This window comes from Pantherophis guttatus, chromosome 3 (assembly GCF_059756535.1).
Source record: "Pantherophis guttatus breed Tessera chromosome 3, ASM5975653v1, whole genome shotgun sequence".
Taxonomy (NCBI): domain Eukaryota; kingdom Metazoa; phylum Chordata; class Lepidosauria; order Squamata; family Colubridae; genus Pantherophis; species Pantherophis guttatus.
In genome coordinates this window covers 202,684,447-202,705,902 of record NC_142065.1, presented here as the reverse complement: position 1 = coordinate 202,705,902, position 21,456 = coordinate 202,684,447, and positions in this window count along the sequence as shown.

The window sequence follows — 21,456 nt, the reverse complement described above, 5'->3', positions numbered from 1 at the left end:
TTAATCCTCCCACTGCCCTATTTCAATTGGGGCTATATTTTTCTCAAGCCCAAACCAGTGGAAAGTCCATATTTCTTTTCCAGTAGCCTCATACCGTTACTTGCCTGTGATAGTTAAATTTAAACTCCTGCCCAAAAAGAGATCACAAGGTGCTAACTTGTCATCATATTCATCCAGGCCAGGTGGTACTCAACACCCCCCCCAACCCTACCCCATTTAAAATGATGCTTAAAATGACCACTTTCAATGTCACTTGTCATCCTGTGGTTTCAACCAAAGATGAGAAAGGTGAAACGTATTAATTGTAGTGCAATTGCCTGAATTTTCCAACTCGGTGTGGTTGTGTCATATGCAAATGTAGCTGTTCTCTGTTTTGTTTTTTGAAATGCCCTAGCTGAGAGTTGAAAAGTCAGTCTAAAGGGAAAGAAAATGTGAAGCATTCGCAGCTTGTGCTGGTGTCACATTCTCTCTGTGTCTCTTAACACACCTCCAGGAGTGAGTAGAAGAAAGTTTATTTCCTGTTCACGGGACTTTCACATCTGTTCATCAATCTAACCTGTTTTTACTTCAGTGGTTTTATACATCTGTGGCTCTGTATAAAATCTGCATAAAATTACATATTCAAATCATGGTCAAGGAAACCCACTCTGTTTTAACATATTATTGTCTAAATAGGCTGTCAAGCGAACTATCAAATCCTTATAGGGAGATGGTCTCCTATTTTCTTTTAATTAAGAAACCTATCAAATATCAGAATGCTGGAATGTGATTGCTGGCAAGACGGAGACGAGTAAACTACTTCTGAAATAAATAAGATCAAATGTCTCCATCAGTCCCACTACAAAGTCAACTATGAGTTGTAAGTACAATTGATGATGAGATCAATTTGACTTCCTTTGAATGCAAAAAAAAGGATGATTGTGTTCTGATAATGATTTATTGGTTAGCTCGTCTATTTTCCAGAGCTGATTCAGAAGATTTGAGAAGGAAAGTAGAATTAAGGTTATCAAAATCCCTTCATCACTGAGATGGAGAGAAGGGATAATGGTGGCCAAGCGATGACCAACCCACATCTTCCATTCCCAAGCAAGTTTCTCCAGAGTAGCCCAGAAAGAGACTTTTGCTCCTCCACAGTTAGCACTATCTGTCAGGGTTCCAAGTAATAGATCCACGCATGGTATTCATTCACCTTCACTACCGTTTCACAAATGTGAGCACAAGTGCCACCTCCGCGCATGCGTAGGACCTTCCACGCATGAGCAGAACATCAAAAACGGGACATCTGGGTGGGTGGGCGAAGCCTCCTGCTACCACCCTACCGGTTCGCCCGAACCGGATAGAACCATCTGAATACTACCACTGAATAGATCCATATCAAGCAAAACTCCAAGGTGTTGTGACCCAGGCCCAAGTAAGTAGTAGGAAAATCAGTCAGTCGTAGGAAAAAACGAACAAACTTTATTCGAACAGCTGACAATTACTTCATTCCCAGCGTCGTTCAACTAAATTAAAGCAAATTCCTCCCAACACAAATTCCTTAGTCCTATCGCAAACCTTTTCCAATTAGGCAAACTGCCAAAGGCCTTTCTTGGCAAACGTTCAGAAGTCACAGATACAAAAATAAATACAAGACGTAGATAAAGACGAAGAAGAAGACAAAGCTACCAACGTTGTTTTCCGGCAAAGCCCAAACGCCATTGCTGGTCTGTTTTAAGCCTTATGGGAGGAGCCAATCATCTCTTGGTCTTACTCCCAAATTGTCTTCTTTGCTTGAGCTGCTCTTGCCTTCTGGCAGCTCTTCTCATGTGTGCATTAGGAACAGGCTCCTCCTGTTCCTCTGCCTCACTCAGGGGTGGGTTCTAAATTTTTTTACTACCGGTTCTGTGGGCGTGGCTTATTTTGTGGGTGTGGCTTGGAAGTCCTGTGACTAGGTGGGCGTGGCTAGCTGGTCAGTGTCATTTCTGGAAAGTCCTCGCACTTACGACCAGTCTTCGCACTTACGACCCGACTCATTTGTTTGCTTTTAACACTGATCAGCTGTAGGACGGTCCTTTGAAGCCCCGCGGCAAGAGTTTAAACAGTTTTTTTCCCTCTAGTCATCAGCTGGGACTCAGGAGGCAGCAATAGATTGGGGGTGGGACCAAATAAAAGGTAAGAATAACGTGGGAGGGCGGGGGGGAGAACCGGTTCGGTGACGTCATATCGTCACCGCTACCGGCTCGGCCGAACTGGACCGAACCGGGAGGAACCCACCACTGGCCTCACTCCTATCAGGCTCTGGAGGCTCTGGAGTCCACACCTCACTTCCCGATGGCCCTGGCCCCATCTCTGCCTCTGATGCAGAGCCCTCATCTGGGCCCTCCAGGACTGGCCCATGTTCTTCTTCAGCCTCATCGCTGTCCAACTCCACTGCCAGCTCCACAGGCTACTGGCGGACCACAACACAAGGCAAGTAGATTCCTCAAAGAATAGCTTTATTGGAAATATATTGGCACATATCTGGTGAAAACTGACTCTGAAAACTCCCACGGTTTTCACCTAATTAAAAGTAAACCATTTTCTACTTTCTCAAAACAATCAGTCACCTGGTCCAATCACAGTTCGGTCTGACAACCGGGTAGCATCACTCTGCCTTTCACTGACCAGGTGTGAGAATGACAGGATTGTCATTCTAAACTTCATCATCTCGTGCTCCTTGACGCTCTCTTGCTATTCGAGAAATGTAGAGCATGTGTGGCTGGAGGGAATATCCTGAGCAATAAACTCCATCAAGTCCAGTGTCCTGTTCAATGCAAAAATCCCTAGTCAAGGATTCCTGGCTGAGATGGATCCTACCTTTGCTTGAAAGCATCCAGCCAAGGGAAGCCCACCGACCCACCCCTCTCTGGATGACCACTTCTGGTGTGAAACTGCTCTTACTTTAGGAAGCTATTTGCTTTCTTGATTAACTACAATCCATTCTTTTGAGACCTATCCTCTTGAATGAGCGAAGAAAGAGGTCTTGACCTCTTCCTGTGCGATGGCTTTCCAAGTATTTGAAGAATGCTATCCTCGTGTCCCTTAAGTTTCTCAAGGCTAAGCGTACCTAGCTTCTTCAATCTTTTTCTTCCTATGACCTAATCTCCAATTTCCCAATCTTCCTGGTTGCTCTCCTCTGAATTATCTCCAATCAGCTCGCATGTTTGTTTGTTTTTTACAGCATTTGCTAGCCAGTTTGGTCTGGTAGTTAGTATACTAGGCTGGAAAGTGGGAGACTGTGAGTTCTAGTCCTGACTTAGCCGCGAAAGTCAACTGAATGATCTTGGGCCAGTCATTCTCTCTCAGCCCACTCACAGAAAATAGGAGGAGGACGTTTGTAGCATATGGTCTCTGCCTTGACTTATTTGTAAAACAACTAATTCCCACAACACTGTCAAATAATTTACTAAATCTGTATTACTATTATTCTTCTCTTCCTTACTAGTATCTATCTCTTCCCACTTATTACTATAACCATGTTGCTTGTATCTTTCAGTTATATTGATTTTATTTGTTTCCTAGTACGATTTGATAGCTTATTAGTAAGTGTTGTATCTTTTTATTCTTGATGAATGTATTTTATCCTCATGTATGAGCCTTGGTGGCGCAGCAGACTAAAGCACTGTTAAGTAACACCAGCTGCCTGCAATTACTGCAAGTTCCAATCTCACCAGGCTTAAGGTTGACTCAGCCTTCCATCCTTCCGAGGTAGGTAAAATGAGGACCCGGTTTGTGGGGGCAATAAGCTGACTTTGTATAAAAAAGAACACTGCTTTGGGGGTGGGGGGCGAAAGCCCTACTAAGCAGGTATATACAAAAGTATGAAGGCTATTGCTTAACGCATTGTAAGCCGCCCTGAGTCTCTGGAAAAGGGCGGCATATAAATCGAACCAATAAATAAATAAATAAATAAGTAAATAAATAAACAAACAAACAAACAAACAAACAAACAAACAAATAAATAAATAAATGTTCACTATAAGCATATACTCCCAAGACAAATTCCTTGTGTGTCCAATCACACTTGGCCAATAAAGAATTCTATTCTATTCTATTCTATTCTATTCTATTCTATTCTATTCTATTCTATTCTATTCTATTCTATTCTATTCTATTCTACTCTTTATTCATCTATTCTACTCTACTCTACTCTACTCTATTCTACTCTTTATTCATCTATTCTATTCTATTCTATTCTATTCTATTCTATTCTATTCTACTCTACTCTACTCTACTCTACTCTACTCTACTCTACTCTACTCTACTCTACTCTACTCTACTCTACTCTACTCTACTCTACTCTACTCTATTCTATTCTATTCTATTCTATAAAAAGGATCCAAATAAATAAATAGGTGGAATATTCCAAGTAGGGTCTGAATGAGGCAGAATCCTAAGACTCTTTCTTGGAAATCAATCAGAATAGAACAGGAAGGAACCTTGGAGGTCTTCTAGTCCAACCCCCTGCCCAAACAGGAGACCCTATACCATTTCAAACAAGTGGCTGTTCTATCTCTTCTTAAAAAAAAACCACCCACAACTTTTGAAGGCACGCCGTTCCACTGGTTAACTGTTCTCAGTGACAGGCAGTTTCTCCTTAATTCCAGGTTGCTTCTCTCCTTGATTAGTTCCCATCCATTGCTTCTTGTCATGCCCTCCGGTGCTTTAGAGAATAGGTTGACCCCTCTTCTTTGTGGCAAGTAGATACTAGAATACTGCTATCATGTCACCCCTAGTCTTTCTTTTCTCTAGACTAGCCAAACCCAAATTCTGCAACCATTCTATAGAAGAGAAGAGAAGAGAAGAGAAGAGAAGAGAAGAGAAGAGAAGAGAAGAGAAGAGAAGAGAGGAATAGAATAGAATAGAATAGAATAGAATAGAATAGAATAGAATAGAATAGAATAGAATAGAATAGAATAGAATAGAATAGAATAGACAGAGTTGGAAGGGACCTTGGAGGTCTTCTAGTCCAACCCCCTGCTTAGGCAGGGAACCCTATACTATTTCAGAAAAATGGCTGTCCAACCTCTTCTTAAAAACTTCCAGTGTTGGAGCATTCACAACTTCTGGAGGCAAGTTGTTCCACTGATTAATTGTTTTAACTGTCGGGAAATTTCTCCTTAGTTCTAAATTGCTTCTCTCCTTGATTAGTTTCCACCCATTGCTTCTTCTCCTGCCTTCAGGTGCTTTGGAGAATAGCTTGACTACCTCTTCTTTGGGGCAGCCCCTGAGATAATAACATCATACTGGTAATCCACAACGCAGCTAAAAATCGCAAACACCAATCAGCCCAACCCTTTACATTCCCCCCAGACCCCACAGAGAGTCCTTAAGAAGAGATTGGACAACCATTTGCTTAAATGGTATAGACTCTTCCGTTTCTGTTATTCTGTTCACAAGAATTGCAGCTCAACGCACCCTTTCCAAAGGACAGAATTAATACAAAAAGAATTTTCTTTTTCTTTTCTTTTTTTTAAATGTCCATGGTCATCTGGGATTCACCAAGCAAGAAAAGGAGGAAGGACAGAGGTCAAGGACCCCAACTTGGATAATCAGAAAGCTCCCACACCCTTGGTGATCTGTCTTTAGAAGATTGATGTCTTTGTCAAATGTACTTCATTCCAAAGATAATTGGGGAGAATGTTTGTTTGGGAAATAGGTGTGTTGAATTCGTGACCTGTTTGCTGAGACAACAAAGCCTTTTAAAAAAAAAAAAAACCCGAAAAGCTAAAGTTAACATCTCTGATGAGTTCTGCCTTACAGCAAACAGTATCTTCAACATCAGCAAATAAAGAGAGATGTCAGGTCTCTGGACCAAGTTCCTAAGTTGAAATAGTTATAGTGTTTGCCTGCGAAGGCTTGTTTGAAGCCATGGTTTAATCTTCCGGGTCTTTATTTTTTTTAATAGCCCAGTTAATGGAAGAGTCTGGATTTAAGGAAATGCTTAAAGGCCACATTCCTTTCGTGGGCGAACTTCATGAGACCCATCTCTGATTAGATAGGTAAAAGTATCTCAGGCTGCTATAAGCTCTCGGGCTGATGTTATCCTGTTAGCAATATGTGGCAAGAGATGGTGAACATGTGGAATGCTTCTGGATTTTAAATTTAAATTTAAATGGATTTCAATGCTTCTGGATGCCAAAAGGAGATTGTCCATCTGCCGGACATCTGCATTAGAAAAGGATTCCTCAATCTTTTATGTTCCGTTTAAGAGGCTCCGAGAATGAGGATGGTCAACTTAATCACAGAAGATTATTTTAGAGTGAGATTCACACATAGCAATACCCACATCAGTCCCCGGGGTTGTTGTTTGTCAAGGAAGGCCACTGAAAAATCTTGAAAATAATAATAATAATATCCGTCGCCAATGAGAAAACAAAGAAATAAAATAAATAAAAGACAGTACCGTTCTCCTTAAAATAGGAAAACGTTCTCCAAAATAACTGGATTATAAACATATTTTAGGAACATGGTGGCTCAGTGGCTAAGACACTGAGCTTGTCGATCGAAAGGTCGGCAGTTCAGCGGTTCGAATCCCTAGTGCCATGTAATGGGGTGAGCTCCTGTTACCTGTCCCAGCTTCTGCCAACCTAGCAGTTCGAAAGCACGTAAAAAATGCAAGTAGAAAAATAGGGATCACCTTTGGTGGGAAGGTAACAGCGTTCCTTGCATCTTTGGCATCAAGCCATCACAGCCGAAAACAGACCTTGGGAGAGTGCCCGTTTTTGCTGGCAGAGTGCTTGGCCACCACAGGTGCCTTCTCTCTCTGTCTCTCTCTCCCTCCCTCCTCTCCCTCCCTCCTCTCTCTGTCTCGCTCTCTCTGTGTGTATCTCTCTCCCCCTCCCTCTTTCCTCTCTCTTCCTCTCTCTCTCCCTCTTTCTCTCTCTCCTCTGTCTCTCTCCTCTCTTCCTCCCTCCTCTCTCTCTTTCTCTCCCTCTCTCCCTCCCCTCTCTCCCTCCTCTCTCTCTCCCGCTCTCTCTGTGTGTGTCTCTCTCCCCCTCCCTCTTTCCTCTCTCTTCCTCTCTCTCTCCCTCTTTCTCTCTCTTCTCTGTCTCTCTCCTCTCTTCCTCCCTCTTCTCTCTCTTTCTCTCCCTCTCTCCCTCCCCTCTCTCCCTCCTCTCTCTCTCCTCTGTCTCTCTACCTCCCTCCCTCCCTCCTCTCTCTCTTTCTCTCTCTCCTCTGTCTCTCTCCTCTCTCTCTTCGTCTCTCTTGCTCTCGATGTGTGCCTCTTTCCCCCTCCCTACCTCCTCTCTCCCTCCTTACTCACTCTCTCTCTCTCTCTCTCTCTCTCTCTCTCTCTCTCTCTCTCTCTCTCTCTTGCATGTTCAAAGCTTTGACTGCATCATCGTGGCCATCTTCTTTACTTTTTTTTTTCACCATAACCTGTAGACAGACCACCCTTCTGCTTTCCTTTCGGTGTGTTTATCCTTTTAGATTCAAAAGCAATCTGAGAAGGCTGTGACAGAGCAGGACCCCAAGGAATTCCATTTGGCTTAAATGGGGTGGGGGGGCAGCAAAGCTCCTTATCCAAACACCCAGGGCCACATATTTTTCCACCCCAGGAACTACTGGAAGAGATTTCTCTTTTCCTGCGTTTATTCGGACTTAATGGGTCAACGTCTTCAAAAGGCAGCTGTTGATTCAAAGGCCCTGTCTAAACAGCCCCAGTCTTCGGGGCGGCCACAATCACCAAATGTGGGCCTCTTCAAAGACCAGGAGGTCTCTGGAAATTTCTCACTTCGAGCTGCACGTTTCAGGCCCACAACAAGGGCTAACAATTGGATTGTCATGAAGCCAACCTTTTGTGCTCCTGAAAGCGATTCTTTCTCTAGTAATGCACAATCCCATCAAAGTTAAGCCTCCCTCTCCCATTGATTTCTTGCTCAGAAGGTGCAAAAAAAAAAAACGTGATCTATGGGCAGAAGCTGCTGTCTGATGTTGCTGGAGCAGCAGTTTAGTCTAATAGCAGAGCTGGACTCTCTCTCTCTCTCTCTCTCTCTCTCTCTCTCCCTCCCTCCCTCCCTCCCTCCCTCCCTCCCTCCCTCTCTCTCTCTCTCTCTCTCTCTCTCTCTCTCTCTCTCACACACACACACACACACACACACACACACACACACACACACACACACACACAGTGAGCTAATCCTGCCATGTGGAAACTTTCTCATGCTTTTCAGTTTGATCATGGAAAACGAGCTTGGAAAGGGAGAAATGCTGTTCTTACACCTTAAATGTTGTTCTCACATTTATTTATTGACAAGGGATATGCACAATTATATTATATTTTATTTCATTCCTGGGATCCTTCTCCTGCAACCCTAGAAAATCTCTAGAAAAACTGCAGAGGAGAGCAACCAAGATGATTAGGGAACTGGAGGCTAAAACATGTGAAGAACTGGGCATGGTTGCAGAAACTGGGCATGGCTAGTTTAATGAAGAGAAGGACCAGGGGAGACATGATAGCAGTCTTCCAATATTTGAGGGGCTGCTACAGAGAGGAGGGGGTCAAGCTATTTTTCCAAAGCACCTGAAAGGCCAGGCAAGGAATAATGGATGGAAACTGACCAAGGAGAGATTCAATCTAGAAATAAGGAGAAATTTTCTGACAGTGAGAACAATCAACCAATGAAACAGCTTTCCTTCGGAAGTTGTGGGAGCTTCATCACTGGAGGCTTTCAAGAAGAGACTGGACTGTCATTTGTCAGAAATGGTGTAGGGTCTCCTGCTTGGACGGACAGGTTGGACTAGATGACCTACAAGGTCCCTTCCAACTCTATTAATCTGTAATCCTCCCAGACTTCTAGTCCAACCCTCTGCTCAAACTGGAGACCCTATGCCATTTCAGATAGGTGGCTATCCAGTGTCTTCTTAAAAACCTCCAGTGATGAAGGCCATACAACTTCCGAAGGCACGCCATTCCACTGGTTAATTGTCCTCAGTATCAGGAAGTTTCTCTTTAATTCCAGGTTGCTTTTCTCCTTGATTAGTTTCTATCCATTGCTTCTTGTCTTGCCTTCTGGAAATAAGTTGACCCCCTCTTCTTTGTGACAGCCCTTCAAATACTGGAATATTCCTATTACCCGAGTCCAGAGGTGGGTTTCAGCAGGTTCTGACCAGTTCTAGAGAACTGGTAGCGGAAATTTTGAGTAGTTCGGAGAACCGGTAGTAAAAATTCTGACTGGCCCCGCCCCCATCTATTCTCTGCCTCCCAAGTCCCAGCTGATCGGGAGGAAATGGGGATTTTGCAGTATTCTTCCCCTGGAGTGGGGAGGGAATGGAGATTTTACAGTATCCTTCCCTTGCCACGCCCAAGCCACGCCCACCAAGCCATGCCATGCCCACTAAGCCACACCTACAGAACCGATAGTAAAAAATTTTGAAACCCACCACTTCCCCAGTCCTTCTTTTCTCTAGACTGGCCATACCCGATTCCTGCAACCGTTCTTCATATGTTTTAGACTCCAGGCCTTTAAATTACTGCAATTACTGCATGTTTGAATCTCGCCAGGCTCAAGGTTGACTCAGCCTTCCATCCTTTCTAAGGTAGGTAAATTGAGGACCCAGTTTGTGGGGGCAATAAGCTGACTTTGTATAAAATATACAAAAGTATGAAGGCTATTGCTTAACTCATTGTAAGCCGCCCTGAGTCTCCCGAGAAGGGCGGCATATAAATCAATTTTTTTAAAAAAAATCATCTTAGTTGCTCTTCCCTCCCCTTCCCTTCCGCTCCCTATTTACACAATCTGTGACAAGCAAAGACCATGGAGTTTAAACTCACAGCTCTTTAAGAGTTTTGAAAATGGGCAATCAGGACTGACTGTGGGGAGCGAGGGCTGGGGATGGGAATTTAGTCAACTGCTTCTTCTGGCACTCAAACAAACATGGCCAAACATCAAAAAGAAAGCAGCCAAGGGAATTGTTGCACCAAACAATGGACAGGCAAGGCATGTGGGGGGGGGGGAACAGGAGGGAAGTGGGCCAAAGGTTGTAGGTACACTGTTGTTGGCCTTGTGGCCACTTTCAGATGTTAACCCTTTGCACCCCAAGAGAAGTCTGCTCTGCCTCTATACCCTAAATCGGGGATCTCCAAACTTGACAGCTTTAAGACTTGTGGACTTCAACTCTCAGAATTCTCCAGCCAGCTATGCTGGCTGGAGAATTCTGGGAGTTGAAGTCCACAAGTCTTAAAGCTGCCACGTTTGAAGACCTCTGCCCTAAATCGATAGGGTCAGGCAAAACATTAGAAACTGTAGGTAGGAGCTGCACTTCGGAAAATCTTTAAATCCAGTTCTTTTCTGGTGCAAATGGAGTCTTGAGAGAATATGTCATTGAGCGTTACAAATTACCTGACTGTGAGAGCAATTAATCAGTGGAACCGCTTGCCTTTCAGATGTTTTGAGTGCTCCATCACCGGAGGGTTTTAAGAAGAGACCGGACAGCCATTTGTCTGAAATGGTATAGGATCTCCTGTTTGAGCAGGCAGGGGGGTGACTAGAAGACCTCCAAGGTCCCTTCCAGCTCTATTCTTCTTCTTCTTCTTCTTCTTCGCCTTCTACTCCTCCTCCTCCTCCTCCTCCTCCTCCTCCTCCTCTTCCTCCTCCTCCTCCTCTTCCTCCTCCTCCTCCTTCTTTCCCATCTGAGGGCTAAAAGACCAGCATCCCTTCAGCATTCCCAAGTAGAACTATCCTTCCCTAACCTGAAGCCCTTAGGTATGTCTAACGAAGAGAAGGACCAGAGGCTGTATGATAACTGTCTTTTAGTACTTGAGAGATTGTCACAGAGAAAAGAGAGTTGACCAGGGATGAGATCCAGCAGGTTCTGACAGGTTCTGGAGAACTGGTAGCAAAAATTTTGAGCAGTTTGGAGAACCGGTATTGGAAATTTTGAGTAGTTCGGAGAACCGGCAAATACCATCTCTGACTGGCCCCAGAGTGGGGTGGGAATTGAGATTTTGCAGTATCCTTCCCCTGCCACGCCCACCAAGCCATGCCCACAGAACCGGTAGTAAAAAAATTTGGATTTCACCACTGGGGTTGGCTCACACTTGGAAATTGCATCTGGTTTTGGTCACCATAGTATAAAACAGATGTTGAAACTCTAGAAAGAGTGCAGAGAAGAGCAACAAAAGATGATTAAGGGATTGGGACTGTTATTTATTTTATCTAGTTTCTGATAGCCACCCATTCCAACAGACTCTGGGTGGTTCACAAAAATCCAATATAATATTTATTTATTTATCGCACAGCATCCCATACACGGACTTGCGATATATGTTCACTTTTTGCCTAAATTTAAAAACCACGATAATATATATTGTGCGAGTAATAATGGGGGCGACGCGTCGCTCCCATGTAACATCCATCTTGCGCGAGCTGCACTGGCTCCCGGTGGTCTTCCGGGTGCGCTTCAAGGTGTTGGTTACCACCTTTAAAGCGCTCCATGGCTTAGGACCTGGTTATCTACAGGACCGCATTCTGCCACCGATTGCCTCCCACCGACCAATACGCTCCCACAGAGAAGGCCTCCTCAGGGTGCCGTCAGCCAAACAATGTAGGCTGGCGACCCCCAGGGGGAGAGCCTTCTCTGTGGGGGCCCCGGCCCTATGGAACGAACTGTCCTGGACATACGAAGGATCCCTGACCTCCGTGCCTTCCGTTGCGCTCTGAAGACCCTATTATTCCAGCAAGCTGGACTGACAGGATAAAGGTTTTTTAAATTGGGTTTTGATAGGGGTTTTAAAATGATCTTAGTTGGATATTTTAAATTTGGCCGAATGATTGAATTATTTTAATAAGCTTTTAATTTTTGTTGTACATTTTTTACCATGGCTGTTCACCGCCCTGAGTCCCTCGGCAGAAGGGCAGTATACAAATATAATAAACTAAGTAACTAACTAACTAAATGTTAAGGAGATCTATATTCAAATACTAATGTCCAGGCCAGGGGTGTCAAACTCGCGGCATCACATGATGTATCGTGACTTTTTCCCTCCTTCACTAAACCGAGGGTGGGCGTGGCCAGTGTCTGACGCATCGGGCTCGTGGGCTGCGAATTTGACACCCTTTTCTAGCCTAACCAGGGATGGGCTTCAAAAATTTTAGCAAGGGGTTCTCTGCCCGGCTCCTGAGTGGGCGTGGCCATGGTGGGCGTGGCCTAATCGGCCTCCTGCACCATGGGGGAGGGACGTTTTTGCCCTCCCCGGGCTCTGGAGGTTTTCCTCGAGCCTTTGAGAGGGTGAAAATGGCCTCCCCAGGCTCCAAAGGCCCTCTGGAGGCTGGAAACACGCCCTGCACTTACCTGCATCCAAAATGGGCCGCATGGGGATTCCTGGGAGAGGTGGGGCAGGGTGGGCGGGTCCAGCCAGGAGTGGGATTTGGGGGTTCTTCAAACTGCACAGAATCTTAGCTAGAGGTTTTCTCGAACCCCTGCGAAACCCCAGCAGCCCACCCCTGCATCTAACCATTGAAGCAGGGGTGGGGTCTACTTACTACTTACCAGTTCGCAATGGGATTGCGCACAGATCACCCATGATGATGTCGTGGTGGGTGGGCGGAGCCTCCCGCCAGTTTTACTACCAGTTCTATAGAACCAGAATGAACTGGTGGCCTGGTGGCTCAACAGACTGATAGCATTGTGATTAAGACCAGCTGTCTGCAATTGCTGTAAGTTCGAATCTCACCAGGCTCAAGGTTGACTCAGCCTTCCATCCTTTCTAAGGTAGGTAAATTGAGGACCCAGTTTGTGGGGGCAATAAGCTGACTTTGTATAAATATACAAAAGGATGAAGGCTATTGCTTAACGCATTGTAAGCCGCCCTGAGTCTCCGGAGAAGGGCGGCATATAAATCAAATTTAAAAAAAAAAACTGGGAGCAACCCACCACTGCATTGAAGCACAGCATCATTTACATTAAAGAAATCAGATATCGGACCAGCATATGCCGCCAGCTTAAAGCCAAGCATGATGTGATCTACAGTTAATGTGGGACCCTACAGTCACACTGAGCGGAGAATACTATAACCCGTTTATACAGTGAGATTCTGCAGATGCTGTGTGAGGTGTGAATCCTATTCAGGATTGTCCATTACTGACATGGTAGTTCAAAGTCTGGCATCTTTTGCGTGGGGTCCTTTATATGTCTCCCTATGTCTGGATCAGAGGTGAAATCCAAATTTTTTCCCTACCGGTTCCGTGGGCATGGCTTGGTGGGCATGGCAGGGGAAGGATACTGCAAAATCTCCATTTCCTCTCCTCCTGGGGGAAGGATATTGCAAAATCTCCATTCCCACCCCACTCTGGGGCCAGCCGGAGGTGGTATTTGTTGGTTCTCCGAACTACTCAAAATTTCCACTACCGGTTCTCCAGAACCTGTTAGAACCTGCTGAATTTCACCTCTGGGCTGTATATCCAGCAACCTATTTGCCTTTCCTTTGGGAACTGATGTCAAATTTACTGAGCAGATGTTGTGAAAGTGTTGTCCAACATAAAACAAAATCGCAAAAAACATCTAGAATACAGAATTACTGAAGGAGATGTCAGAAATTCCTGAGCAAATGTTTCTTTTTTTGCAGAATGAAGACCAGGAACACAAGATGGACTAGCATTGAGTTTTCAATACTTTTTTTTTTAAGTATTTTTTTTTTATCTACTTCTGACTTTAGGGAATACTCTAAGCCAGAGATAAAATAGAAAAGAAAAAAGAAAGAAAAACCGATAGTGTTGAATGTTTGAAGTGGAAAAAAATAATAATGGTTGTACCGGATGTTTGAGTCTAAAGTCATTTTATCCAGACGGTACAATCTGATTCATTCTCTATGTTTATCACTGGATGATTGCAGTATCAAGTCATTGCTTGTAGAGGGATAGTAGAAAATGAACTCTTCTCAATCAAGCATCTCAGATAAAGAGCTTTTCCTTATCCCAAAGCGATAAATGCTTTTCACAGTCCGTGCGAGGCTGCCTAGAAGGCAGCTTTGAAGGGCCTGGGTAACATTGCAATGCGTATTGTTCTGGGGTGAAAATTAAATCTTTTGCAAGTTCGAAGTCTAGGGGAAACTGCAGTCAATGCCTAGTAAGGAGGAGGAAAAGGAGAAAATCATAACAAAGAAGGACGAGTAAACTTTTTATTTTATTTTTTGTTTAAAGCAGGGGTATCCAACTTTGGCAATTTGAAGATCTATGGACGTCAACTCTCTGAGAGTTGACGTCCATAGGTCTTCAAATTGTCAAGGTTGGATACCCCTGCTCTAAATAAAATAAAATAAAAAGTTACTCATTGCCAAGGTTGGACACCCCTAATTTGGCTATTCTCCATGCTGCAGGGCCTTCCTTGATAAGCAGAGTCAATCCCCTTTGACTTCACCTTGAGTTCGGATGACTTCAAGTATGTTGTTGTTAGTTGCGAAATCATGTCCAACCCATCACGACCCCATGGACAATGTTCCTCCAGGCCTTCTTGTCCTCTACCATCCTCTGGAGTCCATTTAAACTCACGCCAACTGCTTCAGTGACTCCATCCAGCCACCTCGTTCTCTGTCATCCCCTTCTTCTTTTGCCCTCAACCTTTCCCAACATTAGGCTCTTCTCTAGCGAGTCCTTCCTTCTCATTAGATGGCCAAAGTACTTGAGTTTCATCTTCAGGATCTGGCCTTCTAAAGAGCAGCCAGGATTGATCTCCTCTAGGACTGACTAGTTTGATCGCCTTGCAGTCCAAGGGACTCGCAGGAGTCTTCTCCAGCACCTTAGTTCAAAGGCCTCAATTCTTTGGCGCTCAGCCTTTCTTATGCTCCAACTTTCACAGCCATTCATTGCAACTGGGAAAACCATAGCCTTGACATGTGATGTCTCTGCTTTTTAATAAGCTATCTAGAGTTGCCATAGCTTTCCTCCCCAGGAGCAAGCTTTTTTTAATTTCTTGGCTGCAGTCCCCATCTGCGGTGATCTTAGAGCCCAGGAAAATAAAATCTGTCACTACCTCCATTTCTTCCCTATCTATTTGCCAAGAATTGAGAGGGCCGGATACCATGATCTTAGTTTTCTTAATGTTGAGTTTCAAGCCAACTTTTGCACTCTCCTTCTTCACCTGAATCAAGAAGCTCTTTAGTTCCTCTTCACTTTCTGACTTCAAGTACACATTTATGTATTTTCAGGGCCAGAGTATAGAAATTGGTTTCTCACTGCTTTCTTCCAGGATTTAATTCAACTTCTAATCTACTCTACAGCCTTGGGCCTTTCCAGATCATCCCTTATCCAAGTGCTAATGAGAGCCAATTCTGCGTAGTATCAAGGATCAGGCAAGTCAAGTGGACATGTTCTTCTAGCTGAATATGGTGTAGGAAGTTAGCACCCACCCCTTTCCGGGAAGAGTGAAATATTTTAGGAAATATGAAAAAGGCAGAATATTATATTTCCCTGTATGAGAAATATGAGAAGCATATTTTACAGACAAAGCAGCTCCCACCTTCCTGCCCCCCACCCTTTGTCAATGGGCCATTAAGGCCTGGGCCAGTCTATTCTAGATAACAAAGATCTACCTCCTTCAGGCAGAGCCATAGTAGGAATTGCCAAAGACCCAACAAAAATAGGATTAGCCCTCTACACAATATCAGCAGAAACTCACCACCTGTGACCTGGGAAGCACATGTGACCATCAGCCAGCAAGGCTAGCTAAGACCCCCACCCCCTGGGAGTCTGACAACCAATCAGGATACTCTTTCTGGGCTCCAGGAAATGCAGAGCCAGAGAGAGCATAAAAACCCAAGGATTTATGTATCTGCCCCCTTTTTCTGTTCAGGAACTCAAGCCATGTGTTCCTGTCCACCATTAAACCATCTTTCCAAGCAGTCTCCATGTCTCCAGTGTCTTTTTCCCCACTTGGAGCAGAACCTAGAAGGATGTTTCTTCCTACAATGGACAATGCAAAGTCTCCTTCAAGTGAAAAAATAAGTTCACACTTAGTTCTTCTTTAGCCTATAGGTTCTTCCACCCAATAGGTCTTGTATTCTAACACACAACCCATCACAAAAGCTATTGTGCAGCGGACAGTTTTCCAGCCAGTCAAACTTCATGAATTGGAGATGAAGCGATGGTCGTGTCTGACCTCAGTGTTTGCTTTCCATCATTGCTGGAGAAGAAGTTAAACACTAGACCTTTGCAGCTCAGCTTCAAATCATATGCACTCACGTCTGGCAAGGTAACACAAGGAGTACTGAGACTGACCCAGAGAGCATTAGAAGGTCTTCCATCATGCCTGTCACCTCTAATAAAAATTACCTGCATCAAAGGGTTTTCCACAAAATCAAGACAAAAATCCCATCTTGGATGAGAAGCAGCTGGTGCCAAGGGAGGAAAATAACCCGGCTTGGTTTGAGACACCACCCAATACTGAGTGTTAAGTTTAGCACTATTCATGTGGACTGATTGCCCCTCTGCACTGGTTACCACTTTCTTTCCAAGTAACTCCTAAGCTGCATTAACAGAGGGATACAATCAAGATCAAGTGATGTAAGAACCGAGGTGGCGCAGTGGTTAGAGTGCAGTACTGTAGGCTACTTCAGCTGACTGCTGGCTGCAGTTCAGCAGTTCAAATCTCACCAGGGCCCAAGATTGACTCAACCTTCCATCCTTCTGAGGTGGATAAAATGAGGACCCAGATTGATGGGGGCAATATGCTGACTCTGTAAACCGCTTAGAGTACAAGCACTATGAAGCGGTATATAAGTCGAAGTGCTATTGCTATTGCTATGTACTAATCCCACTCTATAAAGCCTTAGTAAGACCACACCTAGAATACTGCTGTTTTGGTCACCACAGATGTTGAGGCTCTAGAAAAAGTGCAGAAAAGAGCAACCAGGATGATTAGGGGACTAGAGACTAAAACATATTAAGAACGGTTGCAGGAACTGGGCATGGCTAGTCTAGTGAAGAGAAGGACCAGGGGAGACATGATAGCAGTCTTTCAATATTTGAGGGGCTGCTGCAGAGAGGAGAAGGTCAAGCTATTTTCCAAACACCCGAAGGCCAGACAAGGAATAATGGATGGAAACTGATCAAAGAGTGATTCAACCTAGAAATAAGGACAAATTTTCTGACAGTGAGAGCAATCAACCAATGCAACAGTTTGCCCACAGAAGTTGTGCAAGCTTCATCACTGGAGGCTTTCAAGAAGAGATTGGACTGCCATTTGTCAGAAATTTTGTAGGGTCTCCTGTTTGGGTGGGTAGGGGGTTGGACTAGATGACCTACAAGGTCCCTTCCAACTCTGTTAATCTGTATCTGTAACTAATTGTGATTCAAGGTTCTGATCGTCACCTTTAAAAATTTAAATGCTTCAGCATGTAGCAATAGCATAGCACTTAGGCTCATACACCACTTCATAGCCCTCTCTAAGCAGTTTACAGAATCAGCCTATTGCCTCCAAAAATCTCATTTTACTGACCTCAGAAGGATGGGAGGCTGAGTCAACCTTAAGCCGGTCAGGATCAAATTGCAGGTTGTGGGCAGAGTTTGTCTACAGTGCTGCATTTAACCACTGTGCCACCAGGGCTCCTAATATACTAATAATGAAGGTCTTGTACCACATACCACTGTCCCACAGAGTTGCCTTGATCTGGGTGCAGCTTGGCACATCCTGAAAGAGATGCTAAGCTGGAGAACATAAAGAGGAAAATGAAATGAATAATATCTGGGCTATCCTACCAAATTAGATGCAGATGAAACAGTCAGTTGTGATGTTTGTTGCTTCTTCTCCATGCAACAAGGAGTGCGATTTTTCTAAAAAGGTAAGAAGACTGTTTCTACTGGAAGCATTCCATTGAGGTTTCCCTTAGCTAGTAATTTTGCCAGTCTTCAGTTTGTCTCTTTCACTGGTGCTATGAGGGTTGACATATCTTGGACAAGATATCTTCTTGAGTCCCACGCATATTCTAGTTTTATTTTATCTTCCAATTCATGCCCTGCTTTCTTGTGTTCTGTTTCTCATACACATTCCCCATTTTTGTTTTTGTGTGGTCTTTTTCTTTCACTTCCTGAATGATGATGGGCACCAGACCTTCCTTCCTTCCTTCCTTCCTTCCTTCCTTCCTTCCTTCCTTCCTTCCTTCCTTCCTTCCCTCTTCCCTCCCTTCTCTTTGTCCTTCCTTTCTCCCCATCGTTCTCTTCCTCCTTCCTTCCTTCCTTCTTTCCTTCCTTCCCTCTTCCCTCCCTTCTCTTTGTCCTTCCTTTCTCCCCATCGTTCTCTTCCTCCTTCCTTCCTTCCTTCTTTCCTTCCTTCCCTCTTCCCTCCCTTCTCTTTCTCCTTCCTTTCTCCCCATCATTCTCTTCCTCCTTCCTTCCTTCCTTCCTTCCTTCCTTCCTTCCATTACTGCTTCACTCTTCCTTCCCTCCCTTCTCTTTCTCCATCCTTCCTCCCCATCCTTTTCTTCCTCTTTCCTTCCATTACTCCATTCTTGCCTCGCTTCTCTTTCTCCATCTTTTCTCCCCCATCATTCTCTTCCTCCTTCCTTCCTTCCTTCCTTCCTTCCTTCCTTCCTTCCTTCCTTCCTTCCTTCCTTCCTCCCATTACTTCACTCTTCTCTCCCTTCTCTTTCTCCATCCTTCCTCCCCCATCCTTCTCTTCCTCCTTCCTTCCTTCCTTCCTTCCTTCCTTCTTTTGGAATTCTCAAAAGACATGAAATGAAGGAAAAAAGAAAGCAGATTGCAGTTGGTTCTCTCGATGTTAATTAGAGTTTCTGGGCTCCTATTAGAAAAATGTTGAATGTACAGAAACGCAGAGCACTTTAGCTAGCAATGAAATTCTGTGGGACTTTTTCAGTATTTGCAAAATTACATTCATAAACACGTACAGTTGTCTTCCTGGCTTAAATATTGGGAAATGGGATCCATATGCCCCTGTGGTTATAACACATTCATTTCATTTGTTTCAATGAATATTAGATCTGTTTGCCACGCCTTGGGACAATGAATTCAGCTCCTTCCACTAGAATGACATGATCACCCATGATCCTTCCCATGGAAGATAGAGCATTGGAGAGGTCCTCCAAAATGCTACAAAGAAGAATATTGCTGTACCCTAGAGTGGTCACATCATACTCTAACCTACCTAATCTCCACCTTGACTTAGACAAAAAAAAAACAAACAGAAAAAACAAGACCATTGAGTTGTGAAAGAGGAGACAGAAGATGAAAAGGAAGTGACCAGAACTGGGTTTTTCTTGTACGCTATTCTGGAACCTAAGCTGAGAAAAAGCTGCTGCTGAGAATTTAAGAAGAATTTTGAGTGAAATAAGCCTTCAGTCTGTCTATTTCCAGCTAAAAATTATTCTGTCAGGACAGAATGTTCTTTGAACTGCCCTCCCCTTTATTCTAGCTCAATGATATTCTCATTCTCTCCCTCTCTCTCCCTCCCTCTCTCTCTCTCTCATTCTCTCTCCCTCCCTCCCTCCCTCCCTCTCTCTCTCTCTCCCTCTCTCTCTCTCTCTCATTCTCTCTCTCTCTCTCCCTCCTCCCCCCCCTCTCTCTCTCACACACACACATACAGTCTCTCTCTCTTGTGTAATTGATGATCTAATAAACAGGAATATGTGGGGAATCCCAAAATACTGAAATAGAAGTCTGGAATGTATGTTAACATCTTCGTCTTCTTCCCTTGAAAAAAATGTTTCAGTGCATCTCACTCTGATCTTTTTAAATAACAAAATAACAGAGTTGGAAGGGACCTTGGAGGTCTTCTAGTCCAACCCCCTGCTCAAGCTGTCCAACAGGGGTGGATTCTACTTACCTTTACTACTGGTTCGCATCGCGCCTGCACACCTGCGCGCGCTCTTCTGGGCATGTGCAGATCACCTATGATGATGCCCGGGTCAGTGGGCGGAGCCTCCCACTGGTTTTACTACCGGTTCTTGCAAACCGGTCCGAACCGGGGGCAACCCACCACTGCTGTCCAGTCTCTTCTTAAAAACCTCCGATGTTGGAACCTGACTAGGTGGCTCAGTGGCTAAGACACTGAGCTTGTCGATCAGAAAAGTCGGCAGTGCAGCGGTTCGAATGCCTAGTACAGGTCTCCTGCATGAGCAGGGGGTTGGACTAGATGACCTCCAAGGTTCCTCCAAACTCTGTTACTGTTACAATTTCTGGAGGCAGGCTGTTCCATTTAGTTGTTCTCACTGAAGGGAAATTTCTCCTTATTTCTAGATCGGTTCTCTCCTTGGTTAGTTTCCACCCATTGCTTCTTCTTCTTTTCTTTTTTTTTTTTCATATTGACAAAAAAAAAAATATTTTTTAAACAAATATAAAAAACAAATAAAAGAACCATCTTCAATGCAAAGACAAACAGTGTGTCGGATGATTACAAATCTTTTGTGCATCTTCACTCTATTCATATATATCCTTATATTGTTATCCTCGTTAATCATATATTTAACTATGGCTGCTTCTTCCCTCATTTCATACAAAATAGTCTAGGATTTGAGTCAATTTATATTATGCCATACATTCTCCTAAATCATTCCAATAATAGTACATCTTTATATTGTATTTTATATAATTCTACATTTCTTACATTAAGAAAATTCTCAATCATATTTCATTTCCATGTCTTTTTATCTAACCATTGGTAAAATAAATCCCATATCTTATAATATTGTTTTTCTTCTTGTTCTCTAATTTCAAATGTCAATTTACTCATTTCTGCACGCTCCATTATTTTCTTAAGAACTTCGTCTTACACTGGTATTTTCTCATTTTTCCAATTTTTGGCAAACCCAATTCCAGCCGCTGTTAATACATTCACAATCAAATATCTCAATTCTCTATTATATGTTTCAGGTACAATCCCCAATAAGAAAATCTCTGGTTTAAACCACCCATTGCTTCTTGTCTTGCCTTCTGGTGCTTTGGAGAATAGGCTGACCTCAAACCCACCCACCCCCCTTCTTTGAGGCAGCCCGTCAAATATTGGAACACTGCTATCATGTCACCCCCAAGTCCTTCTTTTCACTAGACTAGACATACCCAATTCCTGCAACTGTTCTTCATATGTTTTAGCCTCCAGCCCCCTAATCATCCTTGTTGCTCTTTTCTGCACTCTTTATAGAGTCTCAACATCATCATCATCATCATCATCATCATCATTATTATTATTATTATTATTATTATTATTATTATTATTATTATTATTATTATTCAGAACTTTTAAAACACTAAAATATATGGGAGGCCTTTCTCCCTCCCTCATTTTAAAAGCTCAGCTTGCCCATATCTTTCACAGCTGGGGGGGGGAATGGAATTTGACTGGTTATTAGAGAATCTATAGGGATGGGAACATCTTCGACCATGTGCCTCACCCTTCCTGGCTTCAAAATTCTCCAGGGAAATCAGATAATGTTCTGATTTCCAGCAGTGTCCCCAGCCCTGCTGAAGACAGCAGAAATCCCTGGCTCAT